Consider the following 18,280-nt stretch of genomic DNA (forward strand, 5'->3'; position numbering starts at 1 on the left):
CCTGCCTGTTTGTCTCACACCTCTAATATGTCTTCATTAAGAGGACTCGCACTTAACAAACCATCTCTCACTGCCCCACTGAGCCCAGGGCCTTTACCTACTGAGGAACCAGGCAGGTCTTTTCCTTCGCCTCCATCCACTTGAATTGAACACGACATTCAGAACCCCTTAATAAAGGCTTACACTGCTTCACCATGCTTTCCCTGTGCTGTATGAGACATTGCTAGTACTATAATACACTTTTGGAAGGGTAATAACAGGCAGCTTGCCTCAGAGAGTACTCATTTTAGATTTGCATTTTTGCAAGTACTAGGTGTTGAAATTTAGGAACACCTGATTTTTTTTTTTTTTGTCACCGAGCGATAGCCAACCAGTACACCCACTGGCTTGTGAGTTACTCCACTACCCCCACTCTTTAAATACAGCTGCCATGGTATGGAATATCTCTGTTTAAACCCAGAGCCGGTCTCGTGTTCTTTTTCACTCCTGACGGCTTTATACTGAGTAAAAACCGCAGGACACAAAAAAGACAGGAAAAGAAATAATCCATTCGCTTTTAAAACTTAAAGATGGAAAATAAAGCATAACAAAATATTCTGTGTGGGCTTCACGTCTCAGCAGTTTTAAGAAGACACTTGCAATTATTGTACTGCAGAGCGAAAGAGCTAACCAGAAACGGCGCCATAAATACACTGCTAATGAAAAGGCTAGCCCTGGGTTTCAGTGAACCAGAACACAGTACTGGTACTTTTTTTCTATCTAAAGCCACAGATGAATCTCATCTTCTAAACTGGCATAGATGCCTATGCACCCTTTAACTCTCTAGTTTCCATAACCAGACTACAGCAATAAACGTTTTGACCAAACGTTATAATGCACACTGCAGAATGTAATACAACACTATAATTGAAGGACTAAGAGAGAATACATTCATTTACCATGCGCTACCTTGAAATGCGGCGCTTATCCACCAAGATTTGGTTGAAAATCATAAACTGGGAGTTACAAAGACCACTGGGAGTTGTAGTTCTTGGGAACTCTATCCCCCATGCTCCTTTGCAAACAACGAACCACCAGCTATGACAAAAATCAGAGCTGGGGTACAAAACAAAACGCTTCGTCATGCAAATAAAATATTTACTTTAAATATCAAATTCAGGTTTCTTAATAGGTGTTGTCCTTCCTTATGTTTACTATTTTGTTAGCCCCCCCCCTTCAGTGTTCCGGTATAAGAGGACAGAGTTAAAACATGATTTGGAATAACTGTGATCCTTTTTAGGCTATAATGTACAACTGAAGATTCCATTATTGTCTCACCCAATACTGAGATGTATATATGTACCGCTTAGACACCTCGCTAAGGCTGATCAAACGTGGTCATCTCCAGCCCCTTTCTCTTCACAGACAAAAGGACACCTACACTGGTCCTCATCACTGCTTTAGGAAGCAGCCTCATATAGGGCAATCAAGCCAGTGCGACCCCCACAAACAACGTGAGAAACAGACTGAGCTCCCCAATCTGGGCTGCCACTCTCCAGGCCAGCAGCTCTCCCGCTAGCTCCATCTGCTCCCCTCCAGCTGCTCTCACTGCTGCTCTCACCGCTGCCACCACCGCAGTGCCAAGAACCTATCGCTGTTGTTTATGGTCTGCAGATATCATCTGTCACACACGATTAATGCTGCAAAGAAGCTGCACACAATGTCCCCTCAGGCTGCAGTTCCCTTACCCTATAGCTCGTTTTAGGAGCTCGTGGAGGAGGGTGTCTGGGAATAGGGGAAGGAGGGGGTGTTACATTGTAGCACAATAGCGCTCTCTCTCTCGCTCGCTCTCTCTCTCTCTCTCTCTCTCTCTCTCTCTCTCTCTCTCTCTCTCTCTCTCTCTCTCTCTCTCTCTCTCTCTCTCTCTCTCTCTCCCTCTCTCCTGAATTCCAGAATCTCCAAGCCCACATGAGTCAGTGGAGTGTTAATGAAAAGAGAGTCACGGGTTCGATTCCAGCTCTGCCTTACAATGTGACCAGTAATAAGGTACACAGATCTCATCACACTTCAGAAGGTTGCAGCTTTTCACATTTTGTCATGTGGCCAGGTAACGTTTGTGGATCAAACCGTACTAACTGTTCCCTTACAAATTACATATTGGGGACCCCTTTACCCTAGCAGAACGATCAGCCCACCCCACCGCTGGCAACACAACAGTTTAGAACAGGTTTAGGACAGACAGGAGCACCCTGTCAGGTGGTACGACGATTGATCAGTGCGGCGTGTTGCTTCACACTGTGATACTATTGGCATGTCAGAATATGAAACTGCTAACAAAGAGGTGATGGTTATCTTGATACAAACACTAGCTTTCAAGACCTCAAAAGACCATTCTTCAGGTCTAAGTGGAAATTTACAGAAATCATTACATGATTAAAGTTTCCACAATCTCTGGCACATAGCTGTCTCTTCCATAGCCTTGTTGAAAGAGGTTTTTTTGCCATCTTAATCCAGGTTATAGATTGAAAGAGACTTTTTTTCTGTGCTAATCCAAGTGTAATAATATCAACTCTCGAACTCAATTATCCCCAATGCCAGTACCTCGTCACACCAGCGTGACCACTGCCTCCAGTGTTTGCACAACAGGCAGTTACTGACGTGCCACTACAAGCCCTTTCAATCCGGTTGTCTCATTATTTTAAAACCATGTCTTGCGACAATAACAAATTGTGAGTGGACAGTATTTCAACAGCCCTATACTGTAAGCGCGGCCTTTTTAAGGCACATCAAAACTTTATGAAGTTCGCAGTGCAATTTCTGGTCAAGCCCTGCAATTTTTTATTTTTTTATTTTACAGGTCTCTGTAATCCGAGTTTAGAGAGACCGCTGCTGGTGGATTATGGTTTTATTAAAATTGTTTTTGCAGATTTATCACATCCCGTAGACTGCAAGCCACTGGTGCCAGCTGGTACGTTGATCGAGCCTGTTAAGAAGAGGGAAGACAGGGAGACCCCTCCCCCAGCTCTCTCTGCCCGCTACAGCTTGAGAAGCACAGAATCCAGCCTCCTGGCGATCGCAGGGAGCAGTAAACCATCGTTCAGAAGCAGTTTAAGAGGTCTGAAACTCCAGACTGTTTCTCTCCAATCTCATGCATCAAGCTGTACACTTACATACAAGCTCTCTTATACTTAAATGACTGCTTTGCAGATAAAAAAAAAAAAAACAAGAAGCCTTTTTTTTTAAGTCCACTTGAAATCGCTCGAAGGTCTCAGGGTACTTGTTTCAATTGTGTTGATGTGACAAAATTAAACATGGTGTTTCCACTGTGATTTCTATACTGTGAATAAAGCGGGTGGCAATGAAAAATATCATTTTGCCGGACAGACAAACTGTGCTGTTGTAAGAGGTAGCTCGTTTTTTTCAGAAGCAGAACCCGTCCGTGGTATATTGTTTTCTAATAAAGAGATTTTAATGAACCTGGTTTTATCTTAGACCAGATTAACCAGCTCCTGAAACAGCACGGCCATCTAAAAAACCAGTAAACCAACCAGCTCTGACCAGCTGATAACAACAAAACCAATAAATAACATGTTGAAGAAATAGAACGTAGATATTAACAGGTTTCACTGTCATTCCGAGTTTAAATTACACAGTGTAGTTGTTGATAGTAGGTTCCGATAGCAGCGTGACTTTCAGCAGTAATGACAAGCCAGTTACTTCCACTGTTCAGGAATCAAAAATATTTATGTTTTCGCACAATCTCATTCCAGACAGCAGCCGTAGCAACACATTGTAACCATCGATGAACTAACTGATAAGGTGCTAAAATGAATACAGGAGAATACCAGAGGGTGTAACCAGCCAGAGCATACAGTAAATATAGGACAGAACGTGAAACTGGCCCTGCAAAACATTCAGGACCCAAAGGGGGGACAACCTCTTAACTTGTAATTATTTAGAGCATTTGTCTGTCATTAGACAGCTGCTACTTGAACACAGATGTACAGAAGCAGGTTTTAATCAGCTTTAATGAATTGGGAAAATCTGGAGCCCAAAGCAGCCCTGTAATCACCCATTCTCTCTCTCTCTCTCTCTCTCACTCTCTCTCTCTCTCTCTCTCTCTCTCTCTCTCTCTCTCTCTCTCTCTCTCTCTCTCTCTAGCCTCTCTCACGCTTTTTTCCCCTTTCATTTGGGCTGGGAGCCAAGCGTGCCATCAGTGGTAATGTCATCTTCTTAATGCCAGCATCGCCACCAGCTGCCTGGCTTGGCAAAGCTCCGAAGGGCAAACAGACAGCTGCTTGTCTCTCAGAGGACTGTGTGTGTGACTCAGAGAAGCTGCGCGAGAGGGTGAGGGAGGCAGGGAGGCAGGCAGAGCCGTGCCACGCAGCCAGTTCTTACACAATGGAGCTACACATTCACAGGGTGCTGACTGGCAATGCCCCTGGGGCTGAACCAGGTGTACCTATACTGAGAGAACAGGCTTCCACATTCATAGGAACTATACATTAACCCAGTTAGGCTTTTCATTGTAGCAAACTGTGAAACAAAAGTAAATAATAATAATAATAATAATAATAATAATAATAATAATAATAATAATAATAATAATAATAATAATAATAATAATAATAATGTGTGTAAAATACTAGCAAATGGTATTTATTCATAAGTGGCTACTACTAATAAAGAAAATAAATGATAGCACTGAAAATAATGTATCCTGACATCTGGTTTCCCAAGGTAACAGCTTGTACCATTTCTATACAGCATAATGCAATGTTTCAAGTCTGCAATGTAAAACTCAGATCTATACTGTACAGTGTGACTCTCTTGATTTGGAGGCTGGAAGTACAGTTGTTTTTGGTACTAGAAAGTCAAAGTGCAAAAACGCATGTTTTTTGTTTGGTTTCTTCTAGCTCTTCAAGAGCCCTGTTTCTCAAAGACCAAATCCACCAACACCAGTCCTGCCCTCTTCCCATGCTAGACCAGAACCCTCTGAGCTTCTTAACTCTCTGTGTGACAGGTGCAAGGCAAGACCCCAGGGTATCTCTCAGTACATCCTTGCCTCCCAACCCCAGCCCGCCTCCTACTTGACTGAACTATTTAATCAAAGCAGGCACACTGCCAGCCTGGCATCAGCGTGGTCCATTAGACAACAAGTCTTCTGCCAAATTTGTGCGGGAATGAGTATATCTTGTTGAGCCAGTGACAGGTGCTGCTCAGACAAATTCCCTCTCATCTTTTATTCATGAGAAACTGAACAGAGATGAAAGATTGTTCTCCTCTCTCCTTCCCCTGCTATGAAATTCAAATTGAATCGTGCTTTATTGGTATGCCTGTGAAAACAGTATTGTTTAGGCCTGTGAGAATGTTTCAGGTTGGAGACCGAGAGAAATCCATTATAAGTTATATATTAAAATAAGCACAGTAAATCACAGGGAAAAATGTGGTGAAGGCATGTTAATGGTAAACCACAGTTCAATGCCTGTTTAATATAAGCTTAGGAGAATCAAGGGAAGTGCCTAGGCAAATTTACCATGGCAAACATTTGGTCGTAACGGAGCTTGAAACAAAATAGTCATATTACAATTTTAGAAGTTCTACAAACCTAAAAGCCTCTAATTCACAATAAGCAATAGTCAGTTTACCCTGCTTCGTTTCGGTCTTCAGCTCCTTCTCTCTCAGTTGTGGCGTCCTTCCCCTTCCCATTCTTAATTTCAGTTTAAACCTGCTGTCCAGGTAGCCTACATATCCCACTACTACCACCATACACACGTTTCCATTGCTACAAGAAATGCACAGGGGATCACGGGATCAGGGGATCTCTAAATTTACAAATGCTGGCTGCAAATCTCTGAGCTCCCTGTAGCTCAGTTATTATGCACAGGCCCGTACAGTTTCTGTCTTGAGCATCCATGTAGCTGCACCTACAACCTTGTTAAATCAATGTGAAATGTGACTAGGGAATTGAACTCCCTACAGCTGGTCAATACTTCTTCTTCCCAGTTTTTGAGGTGCGGTTCTGCCTCGACCCCTGTGGTTGCTCATCCTCTGAAATGTAATTTTGATTTGTTTTTTCCGCTGAAACAAGTGAAAAGCCGCTGGATGTGAAATCCACTCACAAAACTGAGCCCTGGATAATCGGAGCCAGTAAGATAAATGTCCTGAATCCCCATCGGATAATTCTGGGAATGCTCCAGGCAGACGACTGAACTGACCTGACCTCCGACAGCACAGCAAATCCGATGATTCTCAGCTTTTATTTTTAAACTGTCGTTGTGATCTCTGGTTATGAACGGTTTACTAACGGCAACAAGACTGAATGAATCTGTCAATTCAACACAGAAAAAAATGAAGAGCACGTTCTACATATACAACAGCAGGGAGTCCCAACCCTGGTTCTGGGGACCCCCTGTGACTGCTGGTTTTCATTCCAACTGAGCTCTTAATTACTGAACTAGACCCTTCATTGAACTTATATTTTGTCTCTCTATTTCCTTTTCTGCTACTAAACTCCTGGTCCACTCTTTCATCTTGACCTGTCTAGATTATTGTAATTCCCTCCTCCTTGGCCTCCCCTCCTACTCTTTTACACCATTACAGCAAATTCAAAATAGGAACAGACTCCCACTTAACATGAAACAGTCACCCACACTACGTAGTTTCTGCTCCTCCCTCAAAACGCATCTCTTCTCCCTAGCCCATCCTACTGATAACCTGGCCCCTGACCTCCTGCTATGACCCTGCTTGTCTGACCTTGACCTAGCCTCTGGCCCTCTCTCCACCCTAGCCCAATAACTTGCATTCATTTTTCACCCATTATTCTTGATTGTACCACTTTGTTGGTTAAAAGCGCTATAAAAATGTCAATCAATAAATAAATAATTGAGCGCTGAGTTGGATAGGAAAGCCAGCAGACACATGGCTTCCCCAGGACCAAGGCTGGGAAGCACTGCAATAGGTGCTCATTGACTGATTGAGATTTCATTCCCAGTGCATTATCCTGTCCAGAATATGTTCAAACATCTCTTACTATCTTACAGAAGTCGTGCAACAACAGCGAATAATAATGCTGTAAACTTATGTAGTTTATACAAACGTAAGAGTTTAATTATTATTATAATAAATAATAATAATAATAATAATAATAATAATAATAATAATAATAATAATAATAATAATAATAATACAAAGCCATTTCCAAACTTTCTTTGAGAGCTGACAGTTGCCACAACACAGTGTCTCTCTCTCTCTCTCTCTCTCTCTCTCTCTCTCTCTCTCTTTATTATTAATGGAAGGGTGTCTGGTTTCCAGTTAAGGCTGTGTATAAACAGTAGAGCCCTGCACGATAGCGAGAGAGCACCCTGTCAGTCACAAGAACAGGGATTTCCATTGTGAAAGCATTCCCATGCTCCCTGATCCTTGTGGTGGGGGCATGTTTTTATCGTCTCTGTTATTTTCTTAATTTTTCTTACATTTTTCCACTTTATAATCTACTGGGGAAAAAGCTAATAAAACCATAACAAACCACACATATACACAATCAGCAAAATACTGCAAGCTGGCAGAGGACAAAGGAATAAGTCCAAGCAGAGTTCAGACTCCCCTAGGGACATTGACAGCAGCTCAAGCTTTGGAAGAGATGAGAGGCTGGAACTCTGCACTCCTAAAAATAACAGCAAGCTTCTGATTTGAAGTCCAGGGCAGTGAATTTGGCAACACACCTTCAAAGAAAAGACTGGAATAAACCCTATCAGTGTTTCCACAGAAAATCCTTGCTCACTGCTATTTATTGAACTACATTGGCTTTAAACGTGATGTCCTTCCAAAATGCGTTAAAATGATTTTCATGTTGGATTTCAGCCTAGCAATGAACTAACAAGCAGAAGACTTTTGGATGTCTGATCTCTAAGTCCGGGGAGTCTCAGCATAATTCAATAGTTACTGGAACCGTGATTGAAACTAAATTAACCTGTACAAGTCCGGTAGAGAAAACATTTAGGTATATTCCTTCAGTGTAGTGTTTTGTTCTAGTATTTATAAATAAACTCCAAACTTCAAAAGTAAAACGTTTTCCTTAGTTGTATTCTGGTTTTATGAATTATGTGTTTAAAGATTTGCATTACTGTGTGTGTTGATCCATTATTGGGATTGATGTCCAGTATTGAGTACATTCAGTTTGGTTTATGCTGGGGGGGGGATCAAGGTATTTGGGAATAGGTTCAGGGCATTTCCCTGCACGTCATTGGCACGTCATGTAACTTGAGGCAAAGAACAGTCACCTGTCCATCTCTCTCTCCTCCCCTTCTCCCACTCCAAACTCCTATGCCTTGATACCCAGATACCCATCCAAACCTCATTAAGGATCGGTATGGTTCAAGATTTGAATGTTAAGGCTTTGGCTTCGGGCTCCATTACTAACTGCGCTCAGTAACCTCAATTGAAGCTCCAGATGAGCCTGGCATCAGAATTTAATTAAAGTGACTGGAGATGAAGCCTTTGTCTGTGTGATTAAATGTCGGTTTTAAAAGGAGAAGACACCACCAGCAGCAGTGCCAGTTCAAGCCCTCACTGTGTGTGTGTGTGTGTGTGTGTGTGTGTGCATGCACGTGTGCCTCTGCTATGGCAGATGTCCGTTTGCCCCAACCGGAAGAGCCCAGCTGACCCGGGTTTCTCTGTTTCATTGTTTTACTTCTCCAGGGAGGTCGTCCGGGATAAATAGAAGTTTCCCGGATCTGAAGTTGATAGTCTCCCTGCTCAGTGAGGGACTGACTGTAATGTACAGTACAGGAAATGAACACAGGAAATCTGTGTGTGTGTGTGTGTGTGTGTGTGTGTGTGTGTGTGTGAGAGAGAGAGAGAGAGAGAGAGAGAGAGAGAGAGAGAGAGAGAGAGAGAGAGAGAGAGAGAGTCCAACCTTTTAAACTGCCAAAAGAAATGTAAACATCAGAGGATTCTTAAAGAGACAGACGTCCTTTTTCTGCAGCTCCTTCAAGAGAAGCTGAAGTTGCTGTTGGGCCACTCAAAGTTAATTTGGGGAACCCCTTTTTAACAACAATTCTGAATCGGGACTCCTAACTGTAAAACTGAAGTAAAGGCAAATCACAAACCAGAACGAAAAACTACACTGCAGTGAAAATATAGAGATGTTGTCTAATTTCCCAGTAATAATCCTAATAGTGCTCAAATTTGTATTTGTTTTTGTACGAATATCGTAAGTGGATTAGCAGTGGCACTGCTTCACATAATTCTCAATATCATTGTGGTACTATTCTGCTTGTGCTACCATCGCACCCCAGTAAATGAAATTACTTCTGGGGCAGATTCCATTTTTAAACATATGCTTCCTAACTATAACAGAGCTCCAAGGTATCTGTTAAAAGATACTCCAAAATGTTACAATAAATATCTTATGATATGTATGATCGCATTAAAACACATGTCGATGTGAGTGTATATTAATTTTTACATAAATGCCTATAAAGGACAGAAAGAATATTAATACAGCCATTGCACTGTAACCCAGTACAAAAATAATAAAGAAAGGCAGAATTTCCCTTGAAAAAAAAAAGCAGCCATGTTTCCAGTTATTTATTTTGATCCCTGTGAATTTGATTGAGCTAGACAGGCAAAGGAGCGCACTTAAAGACTGCAATTGGTCCTTGGCCTCTATAAATAGCAAGGGGTTTGGCACAATCCCACCTCGGCCACCACAAAAGGCGGCCCTCTGATTCGGAGGCCATGGCCGATGAGGTCATCACCCCAGATTATTCCCAGCTGCAGGGTCCTGTCAAACCCACCGGGCTGAAATCAAAAGATGAACCAGCCAGGATTACAGAGCTTGTACTGGTGTCACTGGTCCCCTTCCAGTAAATACTGGTTTCCCTTTTTAGCACTATAAGATTACAGGTTCCAATTGTTGATTTATTGGGATGGCCTCTCTCCTAATTTAAAAGGGAGATTCCAGTCAGGCACACTGCTTTCCCACAAAATAATGCTGTTCCATTTCCCTTCCCAAGGGTTATCTGTTTGCCAGCTGCCCACAGGCACCAATGTGACATTACCAGAGGTGCAGACCAGATTGTTCTGTCATGTCATCTTCCATTATCTTACAAGGATGTGCTATATCTCTGCAACAGTGTAAGGAAAACTCAGTCTTATAGCCAACTGACTGCACTGAACTTGAACCCTTTCGCGCATGGCAACCTCACATGGGGGGGGGGGGGGGGGGGGGTGTCCAAAACTAGTTTTAATAAGCGATTTTCAATTTTTCATGCATGAAAGAGTTAATAGCATGATTCCTTTGGGGAAAAAAACAAATCTGTGTGTCCATTTTAGACAGTGATTTTATATTTCAAAGGTTTAAACATCTATTAAGAAGAGATTTACAGATGTACTTAGTTTGCTAAATTTGTCTAGACAATCCTAACGGAACAAGGAATTGAGATTTTGGTGAAATGCGTGGGAAAAGTGCATTGATCGCCATGGTAAACCTTTACAAAGGGGAAATAAGCCATAAGCAAAGCACAACAACAACACTAAGAAGGCCTTCTTCACTGAGTGGAGCTACGACCGGGATGTTTATGTTTTCAAGTGCTGTCAAGGACGCCTGACTCATTTCTGGAAAGCTTCTTTGCCAGAGCTATGGAGAATGCAGACGCAATCCTTCATAGTGTATGTGACAGGCCCTCAGAGCCTCAGTCACAAGTCCAGCTCTGGCCTGGCTTCAGCACAGCAGGCCTGGGCCTCAGGTACAGTACAGTAAGCCGTCACCACTAAGCTGTAAAAGGACAGTCTATAAAATGGGATGAAATATTTATTATGGAAGTTGTGTCCCATTTAAAAGAACCACAATAGGGCATAGCTAAGAAATGAACCTGGCTTTTGCCACATTGTTACTTCTCCATCTGTATAAAAGTAGTATAAAAGTAGGCCCGATTTTGCAAGTTTGCAAATTCTTAAGGCATTTTTTTCATACTTTAAATCCATTTTATTCATCTTTAAAAACAACTTCTGTCTCCATTATGCTGTTTGGCACTGTCAGACTAAAAGATGATATTGTCTAAATATAGCCTAGTGTTGATATTCAGAGCAGACAACAAAATTAAAATGAGCAACATGGCACAAGTGAGCCTCCATAGGATTCAATTCACTACAGGACAGTAGTCCCATAAATGGTGAAACTTCCAACTTCAAAAATATCTCTTTTAGTGTTTAGAAGATTAACAGCAGTTCCATTTCACTTTTGCTTTATCAGTGTTAAAACCTAAAATGAGAACATTTTTCTAGACATTCATTTTTTCTTTTTCCCCAGCTTCCCGTCCCTATCCGATAGAGACGTCACTGTCCTGTGTGTTTAAATCAACCCCTGTTTGAAAAGCTTGACAGCTCTACAGCTATGCAAATACGCCCCGGGAGAAATAACGAGAGAGGGCCTTCTCTGTTCACTGGCAGACCAGACTTCACCTCATCTCAAACCAGAGACAAAGGCAGACTGCAAACACAGGTTTCACTGGAGCAGATAAAACCGCCAAGTACTTTAATTAGCTTTTTGAACGGATTACCTAGCGATGTAGGACAAGAGAGCAGTTTTGTGTGGTTACTGTTTTTTGGGCAGGAAATGATAACAAGGTGTAATGGGGTGACCCATGTCACTTTATTTATGCACCTTTGATTTTGTTATTTTAGTATATTCAAGTTTTGATTTGTCATATTTGAGTTAATGTTAGTTAATTTGTTTTATTTTAGCACCACGTTGATGCTCTCCTGTGAATAGTTTGAAGGAGCTGAGCACTTGGAATAAAAGTTCCTGATTTCATCCGTTCGAGAGATTGTTTTTGGTCCAGTGCGACATGAACCCGGGTTTGTCTGGAGTGGACGCAGGAGCAGAGAAGGACTTGGGTTGGGGAGAAAAGTGAAAGAAACAGTGGCCGACATGTAGAGCGAGGCTCCCGCTGTGCTTCCTGTCTCCCTCCGTGCGTGTGTATATGTTTGTAACTGTTTTAGAAATTTGTATTTTAAAGACATTGGGGTTTTGGAGGAGTGCTGGAGACGGGGAGTATTGGTTTTATTGTTGTTTTTAATAAGCCACGTCTCCATGATTCTCGAGTAGCACTGCTCTTTGTTTTGTATTATAATTAAAATGCATTGTTTTTATTGAACAGTGCAAACCCCATGCCGTGACTGTGCATTCTAGACTTATCCTGTTTTTTAAATACAGTTAACCACCTGTATTTAATAAAACGATGTTCGTTGCCCTGCATATTGTTGTGGTCTTAGTTTATTTCCCTCTAGTATTCTGCCTGACTGATTCCACCCCACGTGCCCCTCTAGGGAGCTACAAATGCATGACAGGAAACTTTGAAAAAAATATTATTGGGATAACATACTACTGGATCATTAACCTGGAGAAATCATGCTGTGATCCCCACAGTGGATGTGGACTGCAGAGGCCAACAAGATACTCGGATATATTGTGAAAAACACTGAATTTAAATCAAGGGAAGTAATGTTAAAACTGTAGAACGCATTAGTAAGACCTCATCTAGAATATTGTGTTCAGTTCTGGTCGCCTCGCTACAAAAAGGATATTGCTGCTCTAGAAAGAGTGCAAAGAAGAGCAACCAGAATTATTCTGGGTTTAAAAGGCATGTCATATGCAGACAGGCTAAAAGAACTGAACCTATTCAGTCTTGAACAAAGAAGATTACACGGCGACCTGATTCAAGCATTCAAAATTATGAAAGGTATTGACAGTGTCGACCCAGGGGACTTCTTCGACCTGAAAAAAGAAACAAGGACCAGGGGTCACAAATGAAGATTAGACAAAGGGGCAATCAGAACAGAAAACAGGAGGCACCTTTTTACACAGAGAATTGTGAGGGTTCTTTATTCAGAGCGAGATAAGAAATTACCTCTCGTTAATAATATTTGAGAAAATTATTCTGAACTTTTTGTATTTGTACAAAAATAACAGTCTTGAAATAAGATTAAGAAAAACTATTTAATTTCAAATTGAGGAGATCAATACCTAAAAAGTTATACATGCCTGGAGATTAAAAAATAAAACATTTCAGTAATCTGCCTGCATAATTTGTTTAGTGGATTTCGCATTTATTTTTTGCCTACTATGCAAAACATGCAGTAAGTACAGCCAGCTAGTCATAGACACTTGCCTATTTCAAAATAAATGATATACTGCATTGTAAAATATAATCCATAGCTACTCAACCCTAAATAGTGCTAAATTTAGAAACACTGAAAGAAACTGAATAAATTCAATCACAAACGTTTCAACGAGCAGTATTTTTTAAAGACGCTAAAAAAAAAGGGCACTGCTCAAAACGTTTTAGTATTTCAGATTGTGATCAGAATTCATTAGTTTGACAAAATACTTTATGCGTGCTATCAAGGTAGGTATACATCTATATAACAGGTATCTAATTCAACTACATTTGAATATTACTAATTGGTTACTGGGCTTAATCATTATCTGTTAAAGTGAAGAAAAAATAATTTAAACAGGGGTCAGTAATACTGTCCCGGGATCCATCCTGGAGATGTGAGTGAAGGGGGTGACTGTAAGGAGTCCCCACCCCCCTGCTCCTCTCCAAGGGCTGCTCATTGTCAGCAGCCCCTCTCCACCAACGGTACTGCTGCTCAAGTAATCTGTGTTAGCATGGAGTCTCCTCTGCAGCTTTGGGTAGCTGTCAGTAGAGTGTTTGTAACTGTGACCGAAATGAAACAGTAACCCCGTCTGTTTATCCCACGGGGGTTGCCATTGAAATAATAGACTCAACAGGCTGAAAAGAGGCCACAGTGCGGGTCTCCCTCACGCCACACAATCACACTCCTGTTCCAAGGGGCCGTGCTAAACGGATGTGGTGACTTCGCAGTGCTGCAGGCTGGTGGTGGCTGGGAGAAGCTTGCAGCGTCGTCTCCAGCACTGCACAGCACTCTTACAGACAGAGAACAGCTGCAGTACAGTACAGGCACTTTCCTGGCATCACTCAGATAATATTACAGCGATCCCAGGAAAGGGTACCTCAGCGATGGCAGACTGATGGCAAGCCCTGGGCTTCTGTGGATGACGGGCATATCCTTTGACAAAGATCATCAAAATGTCTTGGGCTTGACTTGTATTAATGAACTCTGGAATGCCAATTAGCTAGCCAATCTACACATAGGGTCGTCCTATAGAAAGCTAGCCAATCTACACATAGGGTCATCCTATAGATTTATGTACAATTTGTTTTATTATTATTATTATTATTATTATTATTATTATTATTATTATTATTATTATTATTATTATTAATAATAATAATAATAATAATAATAATAATAATAATAATAATAATAATAAATAATAATGAAATATTCTTTCATTTATGCCAGCCACCTAAAACTAAAGGGGATTATCAGTGCCACAGCTGTAGACACGTTTTGTTGCTGAAAACAACTCTTTTTTTCCCCTGCGGTTTTGTCTGGAAGAAATGTTATTTTCAAACTGTGCTGGACTGCTATAAATAAGCTCACTGCTAATGCCTCCAACCAGATTATGCTTTTTACAAGAAAAATGCCAATATCATAGATCAAACTTCTTTGCAAAAACCTGCTATCCTAAAACGGTTTGTTTGGTTATTTGGTACTACAGCAGAGGCTAAAGGGATAGCCCTGCCGTTAATGAAACTGAATCCGAGGCCTATAAGTGTAAACCTCTGGAACTCTAGAATGGAATGACTTCCTCACACCACTGAGGGATATGGGAATTGACAGCAGAGTTACAAGATATCTTTCTCTCTCCTAGTTTCTGCATAGGTGTCGTTTGAAGCAGGAGGGGAGGAAGATCAAAGACGTCTAGGTACTTCCCCTCCATGAACCACTCCCCCCCCCCCCCTTCCTTCCTCCTGCACTCTCACACTCCCCTACAAAATCTTCTAGCACAATTTAGCCAGCAGAATCCCTCTGTTCTGCCTGGCTGGTCACATTGCATCGATCTGCGAGATTGATTACAGTAACACTGCAATGTCTTTGACTTTCACTCACGACCTTACCGTCTCTTTCTCTGCGGAAAACTCCAGGCTTTACCACCGCTACTGGGACAGGGGGAGGGTGTAGCGGATCAGGGATCATTCTCATTGGCATTATGTTTAACTAACGTCTGTATTCCCTTAAATCAATGGAGGGTGAAGGCTGGCATTCCTTATAATCTGTTTTTCAGACCACTGGAAAGGTTGGTATCTCTTTCCTTTAGAATATGTGTTTACCCTCCAGGCAGACAGCCCCCCACCTCCCCTCCTGGTACTGCCTGCATCAGTAGGAGGCTATGAATGTTGTCTGAAAGCTCTGCTGTATCTCAGGGAAGCAAAACGAAAATGTTGTGCAAAGAGCAACTTGGTATAGCCTAGTTCTCTTAACTGCTGTATAAGGCTGTATTTTTTTTCTCATTTAGCACAGTTTTCCACGAAATCTACCCACTGCCGTGTAATGTGTAGTCCCCAAGGAAACTGACACACTACCTGTTGCACTGCATTTAGGAACACCACGTACTGTAGCATCCAGAAAAAAAAAGAGATTTCAGCTAGGGCTCGATTTCATTTCCTAAACGTTTCAACTTCAGCATAGTGGAGATGCTTTGTATATACCAGTGCAACTTCTAGCTGCATGATTTATATTTGCCCTGCATGTGTCTGACAACGGTTCCGGTCAAAACAACCCCTTGAACACTTTTATTTGCATTTCAGTAAGAATAGGATTCTGTGCCTTTAAGAGTCTTGCTCTCTCCCCCCCCCCCATCCCTCTCTCCCTGTAATCAGTGAAAGTGAAAAGCCCAGAGCTCCTTATCGGCAGAGGCCAGTATTTACAGCCAAGGGTTTGTAGGCTATTAGGGAGGTCATGTGAGTTGGAGGCGGTCTCGTCGACCCAGACGTCTAGGGGTCAAGGTCGATTGGCCTGGGAGGGGGAGGGGTGCAAGTGCCACAACACAGTCTCTCTCTCTCTCTCTCTCTCTGGTACAGCTGAGCTTGAACATTTATCACCTCCCGTTGCTGCAAGTTTGTTTAGCCTCAGTGTAACAGGAGTCTGCAATTAACAAGTCAGTGAGCGTGTGAGTGTGTGTGTGTGTGTGTAGCTGAACTATTGAATAACCCTGCAAACCATATTCAAGGATTAACATGATTCTGGGACAGCTGGACATTTTTGGGATAAATATTTTGAAAAGCCTATATATGCAGCAGCCACGTCATTAATACTTTTGCAGTATAGAAGCATCCTTGTAGTTTCACTTCAGCAACATTAGTGTACCAATAATGCAAGCCTACCCCCATTGACTCTAATTACACTCAGGCTTCCCTCATTTCAATGCAGTGATAATAAGCAGCGAGTGAGAGTAACTCACTGAAAATGTTCCCTCGAAGCGAACCGTAACAGTGGAGAAATCCTGGCAGCACGTGCTAGGCGGGGGGGAGGGGGGTCTTTCAGAATAGTCCACCTCTGTTCGGCCAGAACAGAAGCTTTACATGACAGCTGCCTGTTCAAAATCACTTTTAATCTGCACTCCAATTTACTGCATCACTAGGATTCAGCTAGGTGAGCGTTCTCAGTGTAAAAGGACCGCACACAAAAACACAGTACTGTTCAATAAGGTTCCTCGTTGAAAAAATATACTGCCCCTGGGTGATTAGATTAAATGTCCTTGTTCAAGTGATACCAGCACCTTGCTTCAAAACCAAAATGCATGTTTGCTGTGACCCGTTGAAAACTAATACAAATTTAAACGAGGACCCAGTTCTAAGACTGTAAAGACAGAAGCCAGGAACCTGCCAAAAATCAAACTGTGACTCAGAGGTCAGTGTTGACATTAGAAACCAGCATGTTCTGGCTCCTGGTCCTCTCCTCAAACCACTAAGCAACACCCTGTTATATTGCACTATTATAATTTCCAACACATCTGTCAGTTTGGCATTGCAAAACACCAGCTTGTGCTCATTGAAAATTATTTTACAACATAGCTAAAAATAATTCTTTCCTATTCGGCTCAAGCTTTGGTCTGTGGTCTTAATGCTCTAATACTTCAAATATAGCCTTGCTTAAAGATTATGCATAAGCAACACAATGAATTGCTTTGAAGTACCTACAGCCGGTGTCATTAGGATAGCCACTGTTTCACAGTAGAACATTCTTCAATTAAAATTCTTAAGAGAGTCCTTGTGATTATCACCAACATAGATTTCACATGGTCTCATCAGTGTCATGTGACATATTGTAGAGCTCATTAAAAACTTGATCCAAGAGAAACGCAGACGTTTAGGCCAGTCTATTCAAACTTACTAGCACAGGTGAGCAGGATCCTGTTTTCAAACTTTCTGTTTGTCCCTGAACTATTGGACATTAAACTTGGTGGTGGTAATAGTGCGTTTTTGATCACAACACATTTTAAAAGTGTTAACATTAAGATGTATATCAGGGATGGGTGGAAATAGGCCCCCCATTGCATAGCAGTTTGATCTATTCCTGGTTTTACTATGAGCTTAATAAGACACACATAAGCATGTTATATGTACACTGTGGCTAATCAAGATTGTATTAAAACCTGGAATGGGTGAAACTGCTATGCAATAGGAGTCTTATTTCCAACCCTGTATATGTCTCATATGAATGCCTTTTACTATAGCAAGCCTCACAATCCAAGTGAACAGTCCTATTCCTTAGAGGAAAGTGAATCAGCATGTCTCTCTTGGGAAAAAAAAAAAAACTCCCAGAATTGAGTCTAACCTGGATCTGAAAGGCTCTCATCCAATTCTGCTCACGTCTGGCTTTGGAAATCCTACCTGTGTACAGTGAGCTGGTGCTGGCTAAGAAAACCCTTCCATACAAGCTCCATACTGGCTATTTATAGAGCCCAGACAAGTCATCCACTACAATTAGATTCAACAAGCTTTGAAGGGTCAGGGAACCCAGGAGCTATGGAACTGGCAGACATGGCCAGGGCTCATGACAGGACTTTTACAAAGAGTATATATTCTGATGCGTTAGCCAGAGAAAACCCCTCTGATATCCTGCTGTGTTATATGACTGCATGACCACTTTCGTCCTCCATATTGCTGTGCATCCCAGATCCCACATCACTAAGGCAGTATAAGGTCAGCATTAACACTCAGCATCAACCTTTTTAGGTGAAAGACTTTTCTGATCATACTGCACTGAATATCCAGTCTCCTACAGGTCCACATTTCCCTAGTAAAATATCCAGTCTGTCTCCAGCGATCCAGCGGGAGAAATAGCCATTTGATATGATCTC

The 18,280-nt window shown here is 41.8% G+C and overlaps 1 protein-coding gene across 5 annotated transcripts in view; it reads right to left on the reverse strand.

The window, feature by feature from the left end:
* Window positions 1-18,280, reverse strand: part of nfic (nuclear factor I/C) — an 86,026-nt gene that overhangs the window by 42,911 nt on the left and 24,835 nt on the right. The window lies entirely within an intron of this gene.

This window comes from Polyodon spathula, chromosome 27 (assembly GCF_017654505.1).
Source record: "Polyodon spathula isolate WHYD16114869_AA chromosome 27, ASM1765450v1, whole genome shotgun sequence".
In the NCBI taxonomy this organism is placed as follows: Eukaryota; Metazoa; Chordata; class Actinopteri; order Acipenseriformes; family Polyodontidae; genus Polyodon; species Polyodon spathula.